Genomic DNA, 11258 nt, shown 5'->3' on the forward strand with positions numbered 1-11258 from the left:
GTTTCAGCCTTGCTCCAGATGTCTGGGAGAGAACCTAGGTTCAAATCCTGGCCCTGCCACAGACTGGCTGTGGGACCCTGGGCCAGTTCTCTCATCTCACCGGACCTAATGTCCTCAGCAGATACTGTTGGTCACCCACCAGCAGCCATTGCTTTGTCCTTGTTGACATGGCTGTAATTTTGTCCCTGGCTCAGAGAAGGGGAACCCAGCCCCTGCCCCAGCCTCAGGGGGAAGTGTTCTGGAAAGTTTAAGTCCTAGTTCCGATGTCAGTGATTGGTTTAGGCATTGAAAGGAGTTGCCCTATTGGTACAACTCCCTAACAAACCATCTCAATTAAAGCAATTATCCTTCAATGAAAAAAATTTTTTTTAAAAAGCAATTATCCTCCAATTAAAAAAACAACAAAACATCTCAGCACATCAAACAACAAACAGTCATTTCTTTGGCTCAAGACATCTGTGACTGGGGCAGGAATCAGTGGGACGGCGTCTGTAGGTCCCACGTGGTATCAGCTGGGCAGTTTCAATGGAACTAGAGGATTAATCACCTGGCTGCAAGTTGGGGCTGGCTGTGGGCTGGTCACTCAGCCTAGCCTGTGGGCCAAGGGCCTCCATTCCTCAATGCTTGAACTTCTGCAGACATGGCTGCTGGTTTCCTAGAACAAATGTCCCAAGAGACAGGAATAAGAAGCTGCTGTTTCTTAAGGTCTGGGCCTGGAAGCTGGCACAGTGTCATTTTTTTCTGTTCTATTGGTTAAGTATCACTGATTCAATGGACCTGAACTTGGGCAAACTCCAGGAGATGGTGAGGGACAGGGAACCCTGCTGTGCTGCAGTCCATAGGGTGGCAAAGAGCCGGACATGACTTGGTGACTGAACAACAACAAAAATTGGTCAAGCAGTCACCAAGGTCAAATTCAAGGGGAGCGCACTGACTGAACTTCTTGATGAGAAGAGTCTGGAAGAACTAGGATTGGGGAGCATGCTTTAAAATTGCTATAGCCAGTGAAACATGGGGAGATGTCTGTCGAGAAAGATTTCTCTTTTTTTTTTTGGCTGTGCTGCATGGTTCTCCCCCAGGAAGTGGAAGCTCAGAGTCTTAACCATTCGACAGCCGGGGAAGACCACAGGGGATATTTCTAAAAAAGTTTCCTTTGCTCCTCCAAAAGACATAGGCTTGACTGAATCACAATTGAGAGGCTGAGATGTCCCTGGTGGTCCAGTTGTTAAGAATCTGCCTGCCAATGCAGGGGACACAGGCTCGATCCCTGGTCTGGGAAGATCCCATGTGCCACAGAGCAGCAAGGCCCACCACTAACAGAAGTCACTGCTATGAGAAACCTGCCCAACTCAGCTAGAAAGTAGACCCCACTCGCTGCAACCAGAGAAAGCCCACACACATCAATGAAGACTCAGCACAGCCACACACACACGTACACACGGACCCAATTAAAGAAACGGAGAGGCCAACATTAAGAAACGAGACTATCCCAACAAGAATAGGATGATTACACGCTTCATCCTTTACAATTATATTCTTAGTTTCATAAAATTTAGGGAAAGAAGACTATTATAATAATATTTCCTGTAGTTGTTATATTTGGGATCATAATAAAGCATGCCTAAATTACATTTAAGAATGTGAATTACACTTAAAATCCTGTAGAATTTCAATAGTTGATGGGAAAACTCAATACGGTCAAGATGTCAATCCTTCCTAAGTTAAAGTATATACTCAATGCAGTACCATTGAGACTGGAATTTAGACACAGATTCTAAAGTTCATCTGGGGGACTTCTTGATGGTTCAGTGGCTAAGACTCCAGACTCCCAGTGCAGGGGGCCCTGAGTTGGATCCCTGGTCGGGCAACTGGATCCTATATGCCACAACTAAGAGTCTGCATGCTACGACTAACACCCAGTGCAGTCAAATAAATACGTAAAAATAAATATTTTAAAAATTCATCTGGAAAAGCAAACGTGAAAAATTAACCAAGAAAATTGTGAGAGAGAAGAAATCTCATAGGACACAAAAACACATGTAAAGGGACGTGTTGTAACACAAGCTTTAATAAGAAGAAACGGGAAAACCTTGAATGTCCAACCACAGGGGAATAGTTAAATATGTTAGACAGTAGGTCTCAAACTTGGGCATGCATTAGGATCACCTGGAGATTGTCAGGCCTGCTCTCAGAGTCTCTGTAGACTGAGGGAGGGACGACTCAAGAATTTTGCATTTCACAGCCATGAAAAGGAACAAATTCGGGTCAGTTGTAGTGAGGTGGCTGAACCTACAGTCTGTTATACAGAGTGAATAAGTCCGAAAGAGAAAAACAAATATTGTATATTAATGCATATTAATGTATATATATGGAACCTAGAAAAATAGTACTGATTAACTGATTTACAGAGAAATAATGGAGACACAGGGGACTCCCAGGTGGCGCTAGTGGTAAAGAACTCACCTGCCAAGGCGGGAGACGTAAGAGATGAGGGTTCAGTCTCCGGGTTGGGAAGATCCCCTGGCAGAGGGCTTGGCAACCCACTCCAGTATTCTTGGCTGGAGAATCCCATGGACACAGGAGCCTTAAGGGCTGCAGTCCATGGGGTCCCAAAGAGTCGGACACAGCTGCAGTGACTCAGCATGCGTGCAGTGCAGACACAGGTGTAGAGAACGGGCTGGTGGACACAGTGTGGGAAGGAGTTGCTGTTGTTCAGTTGCTAGGTTGTGTCCGACTTTTTGAGACCCCACGGACTGTAGTACACCAGGCTCCTCTGTCCAGGGATTTTCCCCGGCAAGGGTATTAGAGTGGGTTGCCCTTTCCTCCTCCTGGGGATCTTCTTGATCCAGGGATCAAACCTGCACCTCCTGAGTTGGCAGGTGGATTCTTTACCACTGAGTCATCTGAGAAGCCAGTACCCGGAGTATAATATCCAAACTGGCCTTCGAGTTGTCCCCAACCTTCCCCCCAGGCCACAGGCCTGGCCATTCCTGAGCCAGATGGTCTGTTACCTCCCAGAAGGTGGTTTCTCCACCTCCAAACCCTTTGCTCGAATAAATCCTATTTGTCCTTCAGGACTGTGATTAGACATCATGGCCTCTGGAATGTCGGGCTAAATACTCTCCTGCTTGTCCCACCAAATCTGTGGGTTTCATGAGCGTGTCATCAGGAGGGAGGGGCGTGAGGCTGGGTTGTTGCTCTGTGGTCTCCTCTCCTCCCTCCCTCAAGGGTCACTTGGAGCTGGCTATGGCCCTTGACAGGCATCACTGATCTGCTCGAGGCAGCCCTCTCCATGTAATGCCCCCCTGCACCTAGGGTCCTCCCCTCCTTCGCCTCCTCAAGGGCCCTAAGAGTGGTAACAGCCTGTGCTACGTGCTAAGTCGATTCAGAAGTCACTTCAGTAGTGTCCGACTCTTTCTGACCCTATGGACGGTAGCTTGCCAGGCTCCTCTGTCCATGGGATTCTCCAGGCAAGAATACTGCAGCGGGCTGCCAAGCCCTCTTACAGAGGATCTGACCCAGGGATCAAACCCATGTTTTCTGCACCTCCCGCATTGGCAGGTGGGTTCCTTACCACTAGCGCCAGCTGGTATATAGACACTAAGAGTGGTCACAGCCGAGCTGTGAGTCAAAGTGGGTGACTCAAAGCTGGGTTGGGCCTCTGGGGCCATCGTTTGAATGCCAGCTTCGCTACCTGCTAAGCTGTGTGACAGAGGCAAGTTACTCAGCCTCTCTGTGCTTCAGTTTCTTCATGAGGCAAAATGGGATCAATAACCGTACTCCCTTCATAGAATTATTGTGAAAAGTAAATGAAGTAATGTATGTAAAGTGCTTAAAACTGTGCCTGGCACAGAATAAGTGCTCTGCATTGCTGTGTTCGCCTTTAGTCCTCTCCTGGCCTGACCCATTGCCGTATCTGTGCCCTCAACAGGGCTGTGGAACATCCCCTTCCCCCCGCCCCTCCCAGCACCCTTGTCTTCCAGCACCTGGCCTAGTAGAGTCAAATGACAACTGCCCATCAAATTGGATTTGCGCTAAGAAGGATTTCTGGCCATCATCTCTTTCAGGGATAAACATGGATTCTGGCCTTTTCTCCCAGCTGGGGCGTTGAGGGGTGCTGAGCTGTGATTGCAGACCCTCCCTCAAATCTCTCTTCCTGCCCCAATCTCCAGTGCCACACTGCACCCCAGCCTCCTGCCAGCTTCCAGCAGGGCAGATCCTAACAGCCCTGAATGGCACAGTGAGGAGGCACCTGGTGGTTGGAGTTGAGGGGCAGATGTGAGTAGTAGCCCTGTGAGCATCTGTTGCAGGGAGGGACGGCAATAAACCAGGAGGGTCCAGCAGGGAGCGGCCAGAATGCACAGGGCCCCATAATCTGAGAAATGGAGGTATTGGGTTGCCACACCCAAGGGAGACAAGAAAGGTCCTCACATGCTAAAGAGAGACCTGAGGAAGGCAGGGGAGCCGAGGGCAGGGGAATGCCCTGGACAGGGAAGTTACCTGTATCTGGTCTGTTGACAACCATTCTTCCTAACGTTCGCCATGGCTCCCAAGCACCATGTCCAATGCCTGACCATCTTTGTGGCCATAGCTCTGTGCTGACTGTAGAGGGTGACTCCAGCTCACGCCAGTGTGCCTATGCTAAGGACTCCCATGACCCTGACCTTCCTGGGTCATCTTAGGTCTCTGCACTCTCCATGCCTTGTACAAAGCCAGATGTTTCTGTCATTTCTTGTTTGCTGCTTGAAGGAAGCAATGAACTCCTATGGGTGGGTGGCTGGGGGTGGGGGCAAAGGGACAGAGGGATCAGATAGACCTGGGTTCAAATTTTTGTTCCTCAGGACTTCCCTGGTGGTCCAGTGGTTAAGAATCCACCTGCCAATGCAGGGGACAAGGGTTTGATTCCTGGCCCGAGAAGATCCCACATGCCTCAGAGCAACTAAGCCCGTACACCACGACTACTGAGCCTGCACGCCTAAAGCCTGAGCTCTGCAACGAGAGAGGCCACCACAGTGAGAAACCCTCGCACCTCAACCAGAGAAAGCCTGAGCGCAGCACAGAAGAGCCAGCACAGCCATAAATAAACATTTCTGCTCCTCACCCACTGGCTGTGTGGCCTTGGGCAAGTCACTTAGCTCCTCTGAGCCTCAGTTTCTTTGTGAAATGGGAAGCCCAGTGTCTACCTCCCTGGATTGCTCTCAGGCTCAATGGGTTGCTGTGTACAAAGTAGTGGCACAGTGGCTGGCTCTGCATAAAGGCTAAGTAAACTGATAAGTTATTCCAAGTCTGCACATTCCTCAGTCTCACCCTTTCAGGATCCCATCTCTCCAGCATCTCCCAGGTCCCCTTTCACAGTGGCCTTCAATCTCTTTGGCATCAAGGATCAGTTTCATGGAGGACAATTTACCCACGGACCAGGGGTGGAGGCATGCTTTCAGGATGATTCAAGTGCGTTACACTTACTGTGCACTTTGTATTATTATTACATCAGCTCCACCTCAGATCATCAGACATGAGATGCCAGAGGATGGAGACCCCTGCCATCCAGTTCACAAACTGCTCTAGCCTCAGCCTGGTCCTCAGAGGTCCAGGCATAAAGACAGCAAGCCGCCCATCTTCACCTTGAAGGAACCCGGAGGCCACCTCTTCTGTCCCCTATGGGTCCTCCCCTCCTTCCCCATCCTTCATCTTGACAGGCCCCAAAGGATATCCCAGAGCACAACCCAAGCTGGAAGTCTCTGGAATTCATGGGACAAAGCCCCACACTACTAGAGGAGAGTTCCCAAGGCCTGGGTGCCTACACCCCCAGCCAGCCTGCTCCCTCAAACAAGGTCCGGCACCTCCTATTTTCCCAGCCAGGAGGCCTGCTGGTTCCCACATTACCACATGAATGGGCCACAAGCCCCCCCTGTCCACTCGAGCAAACAATTTGGCTAGCAAATTGACATAATTACGAGAGACAGAGAGGGAAGAAAGCCGCCCCCACCCGCACGCCCCCCACCCCCGCAGGCGGCTCCTGCCGAGCTCCTCCTGGGCTTTGTGGGCTGGGGCGCTCAGGGCTGATTAGAAACCTCGTGGCCTTTTCAAGAGCCCTAAGTGATTGGCCCCCTTAATCTGATTACAATTTGCGGAGCCCCTCCAGCCGCCTCTGAAGGGCTGTTCTCAAGCACCCTGCTCGATGGTGCGCACACACACGAGGACACGCACACATACACACACACTTAGCACCCACTCAGGCCTGCTGGTGGGGGCGCTGCCTCTTCTCTCTCGCCAGGCTCACCTCTTCAGTCAGGGACCTCTGAGTACGCCTGGGTCGGCCTGGTCTCTGCCTTCAGGGACTGTTCCGCTTACGAGAGCCCCTAAATCTCAGACACACAAGGACTGACGCTGCCCCTAACACACTGGGCCACCTATCTTTTTTTTTTCTTGATACAGTTTTAAAGGTTGCTCTCCGTTTTACAGTTACTACAAAACGTTGATTCTGTTCCCCGTGTTGTGCAATCCTTGCGCTTGTCTTATAGCCAATAGTTTGTACCTCCCCCCCCCACCCCATACTGCCCCTCCCCCCCACCCCACCGGTAACCACTAGTTTGTTCTCTATGTACTGGGTCACCTACCTTTCGAGTGGCCCACTCAGGCACCCTGCCCAGGCCAGGGGCACAAGGTGTACACTCACACCCCATGGGCATGCCTCCCCTCACCCATTCCTCCTCAGACCGGCCACCCCGAGCATCCTGGACCAGCCTGCACCCCCACCCCACCACCAAGGGCAGCCCTCTCTCCAGAGCAGCTGTATTTCCAGGGCTTCTCAGCCTGCAGCTCCCAGGGGATTAGGCCCAGCAGGCAGCCTGGACACGGCTCATGCACAGGCTGCTCCAGCCACCCCCCTGGGAACTCAGCTCGAAGGGCTACTCTCAATGGCCTCAGCCCTCCACTTTGTAGCTGTTAATCCCCGGGCTCAGCCACAATGGCCCCTTTTCCCAGAGTTGCTCCTGCCTCTCACAGGCCCTGGCCTGGCCTCCCACCCCAGTCGGAGCCCTCCTGGGTCACAGCTCCAGATGAGGGTGAGGTGGGGGACAAAGCTGGGCCGAGGCAGAGGGGGACAGAAGAGGGGACTTGGCCTTGTTAATGAATCACCCCACTTCAAGAGATGCAAAGTGGGCAAGTATGCAGGAGCAGGGAACATGCCCAGAGGCCTCCAGAGTGACCCCAGGTTGCTCCACACCCATCTTTCAGGCCACTTGTCCTGGAGGCCCAAAGAAGAGGTTCTCAGGGCTTCTCTGGTGGCTCAGAGGGTAAAGAATCTGCCTGCAATGCAGGAAACCTGAGTTTGATCCCTGGGTCTGGAAGATCACTTAGAGGAGGAAATGGCAACCCACTCCAGTATTCTTACCTGGAGAATCCAATGGACAGAGGAGCCTGGTGGGCTACAGTCCACAGGGTCACAAACAGTTGGACATGACTGAGTGACTCACACACACATGTAGGAACCCCACTCTTGTCTCACAGTGTCCTGAAGACCCTCATCTCCTGGCTGGACCAGGAGCCAGACAGCAAGAAATGTGGGATCCAGGCTCAAACACTGACATCAGAGGGACCTGGGCTCCAGTCTCATTCTAGCACCACCTTTAACAAAACTGTGACCTTGGACTGGTTACTTATCCTCTTGGAAACTTCGTTGCCCATCCGTGAAATGCGCCCCCCACCAAGTTGCTGGGAGGTTACATACCAGGACCTGTAATGTTAGCACAGTGCCTAGCACGCAGTCAGGGCTTCATCCGTGGCTGCTGGCATCACTTGTGAGTTGAGAACAGGAAAGGACTTATGGTAGAGCCACGAAGCAACAGAAAGGGAAAGTCTCCGGGTGCCCCTACAACCATGATGGAAACTCTGGACTCTGCAGGGCCCTGAGAAAACCTTCAGAGGTGGGCCTTCCAGGATAAGCCTCTCAACATTTTTAAGCCCTCACCCCCAATCACTTTGGAGTAGGAAATGGCAACCCACTCCAGTATTGTTGCCTGGAAAAGTCTATTGGCAGAGGAGCCTGGCAGGCTACAGTCCTTGAGGTAGCAAAGAGCCGACACAACTGAGCAGCTGAGCACAAACAGGGGCCCACCTTAATCCAGGTTGATCTCATCTCAAAATCCACCATCACCCTGGAGAAGGAAATGGCAACCCACTCCAGTACTCGTGCCTGAAAAATCCCATGGAAGAAGCCTGGTAGGCTACAGTCCAGGGGGTTGCAAAAGAGTCCGACGCGACTGAGCGATGTCACTTTCCCAATCACTTGACCTGAGCTAGTTTGGGCAACAGCGGTCCAGATCCGGGTCTCTCCCTGCTGGGGTCTGGGCTTGGGTTCCCGGGGCAGCCTCGATCACACAGAAGCGACTGCAGGACCCTCGCCCCCTAGAACTCCGGTCGTGTCATCAGGGGAAGGGGGCCCGGCCCAGAACCCCCAAAACCTGGTCCTCGGCTGGGCCTCATACCGGGCGAGACTGCCCGCGGGACCTCGAGGACTCCAGATCTCCTCACCCGCACTCAGCCTCCCGCGCCGCCGCCCCTCCCGTGCCCTCGGGGGGCGTGCCGGGCTGGGCTGGGCCGGCCTCCGCAGGGGCAGAGAGGCTGGGGCGCAGATCAGCTGAAATCAAAGCCGCCGCTCCCCGCCCCGCCACGCCGCGCCCCTGCTGAGCCGCCGCGCACCTCCTCCTTTGTCACAATGTTTTTCAATCCGGTGAAGCAAACTGTCCAATTAGAGCTGGGGCCTCCGGCTTCCATCTTTGCCGACGTTTAATTAACATGCTCCTCTTGGCAGCTGCTGACAAGTTCCAGAAACAGGTTGTAAAGGCTTTTTGTCTTTACCCAGCATGGAAAATGAGGGGTGTTACATCGCCGGAACATGAATAGGTTGCATTTCAGCTCCTCCTCCCCTCCGCCTCCTCCCCCTCCTCCGGCTAGGGGAACGAAGGCCCGAGTGTGTGTGTGTGTGTCTGTACGTGTGAACTGTGAGGGGGGCGGGGAGGGCGGACTGAGAGGCAGGAGAGACCTTCTCCACCCCTTCCCTTCGCCCCTTCTGCTTGGAGTCTCTGCTCCACAAAGGATCTGGAATCTACTTCTTATTCTCCAGCTGGCACACTGTCGCCTCACGTCCTTGTTACCCATGCCAAACCTGGCCACACTGATTCTCATCTCTGGTCTCTGCTCAAGCTATTGGCCAGCCTTCTGGTGAACTCCTATTCAACCTCCAAAGCCCTGCACAGGTGGCCCACTTTGGTAAGCCCCCGGAGCTCTGAAGGCCTGTTGGAGTTCAGGGTAGATTCTGGATGTCAGGTGGATCCCCCAGCTACACTGTGAGCCCCCAGGGGGCTGGAGCTGTGTGTTACTCTGACCCGGGTGGTGGCAGGCCTTAATAACTGATGGGAAGATCTGAATGGCTGCAAGGTTCTCCCAGTGCGGATGGAGAGCAGGGCTGGCGTGACAGGGAGGAAGGTGGGAAGGGTTGGGGGAGGGGGAGGTGACCACAAAAGCCCTATCTCCCTACCCCCTCACCCTGCCTGAGTGCCCGGTCACATGGAGGGCACACGGGCATGGTCTCACGCAATGGGTGTTTCTGGGGGGTGGTTGGATGTGAATGAAGTAACGAGGGGTCTTGGGGAAAGAGCCCAGTCTAAAAGCTGAGCTCTGTTAGGGGGCACTCCAGGCTGAGCTGACTCCAGCACCCCAAATTCTTCTTCTTGAGCCTGGGATGGTTTTCCCTGCAGTGTTCGTGGCAGCTGGGGGCTCAGGACTGAGTCTGGATGTTTCTTGGGTCTTATGCTTCCCTGGTGGCTCAGTGGTAAAGAATCCACCTGCAATGCAGGAGATCCAGGTTTGATCCCTGGGTCAGGAAGGTCAACTGGAGAAGGGAATGACAACTCACTCCAGTATTCTTGCCTGGAGAACCCCATGCACAGAGGCTATAGTCCATGGGGTCGCAAAGAATCGGATATGACCGAGCAACTCACACCCCCTCAAACTGGCCCTGTTGGAGAATTCACACCCATTCCACAAAGAACACCAGGCATGTTTATTCACGGAGGCCACCATCTGCACAGCACAGAGAGGTCTGGGGGATTCAGAGAGTATGGAAGACACTGGCTTACAGGCAGGCAATGGATGGAAGAGGTCAGCAGACACCGGCTGGCAGCTATGTTGTCTCCTAGGAGGACTCGGGTCCACCCTAGCCCCCAGCCCCACTCCTGCCTATTTTTCTCAGGATGTGACCGCCAAGAGCCCCAGTGGCAGGCCTCTTGCAGCTGGAACCTGGCTTGGATGCCCACTTTGTCTACATCTCCTCCTCCATTCTCAGGCAGGCCTCCTGGGATGAAGGTGGAGGGGGAGATGGAGGCGCCCTGGACCAGGCCAGCAGGAGGGGTGCACTCGCCTTGCTCTTGTGTTTCCAGCTTGGTCAGCACTGGCTCCTTGGGGAGCACCAGGACAATCTGTGGAGCCTGCAGGGAGACAGCCAAGAGCAGCGGGCCACTGCCAAGTCCTGCCCAAAGCCCCTCGGGCACCTTTTCCTTTCCTGGACGAGATGGGCAGCATCAGAAGCAGCTGGTCACAGTCTTGCTTTTCCCTTCCCTTAATCCCTAGCAACCTCTCCTGCCACATCACTCAGCCTTTTGTCCCAGAACAGTTCTTTGCAAACTCTGGTCTCCAAGGAGGTCAAATAGCTATGGCAAGAGCAATGATAGTGACCTGGAAAGACCCCAGTTCCTCCACGTGTGCTGTGTTGGCTTTGAAGCACCTGAACCTCTCTGAGCCTTAATTTCCTCATCTATTAAAAAAGCCTCCAAGGTGGCACAGCAGTAAAGAATCCACCTACCAATGCAGGAGATTCAAGAGACCCAGATTCTCTCCCTGGGTTGGAAAGACCTGCTGGAGGAGGAAATGGCAACCCACTCTAGTATTCTTGCCTGTGAAATCCCAAGGATACTGGAGCCTTGTGGACTACAGTTCAGGGGGTTGCAGAGTCAGACATGACTGAGCATGAACGTACGCAGGCATTAAAAAGAGGGAAGCTGGGATTTCCCTGGAAGTCCAGTGGTTAAGACTTCACCTCCAAATACAGGGGGGGCAAGTTCAATTCCTGGTGGGGGAGCTAAGATCCCACATGCCTTGTGGCCAAAATAAAACAAAACATAAATACTTATTGTAATAAATTCAATAAAGACTTTTAGAAAAATGATCCACATCAAAGAAAAAAAATCTTGATAAAAGAA

The sequence above is a fragment of the Capricornis sumatraensis genome, chromosome 19 (assembly GCF_032405125.1).
Source record: "Capricornis sumatraensis isolate serow.1 chromosome 19, serow.2, whole genome shotgun sequence".
NCBI lineage: Eukaryota > Metazoa > Chordata > Mammalia > Artiodactyla > Bovidae > Capricornis > Capricornis sumatraensis.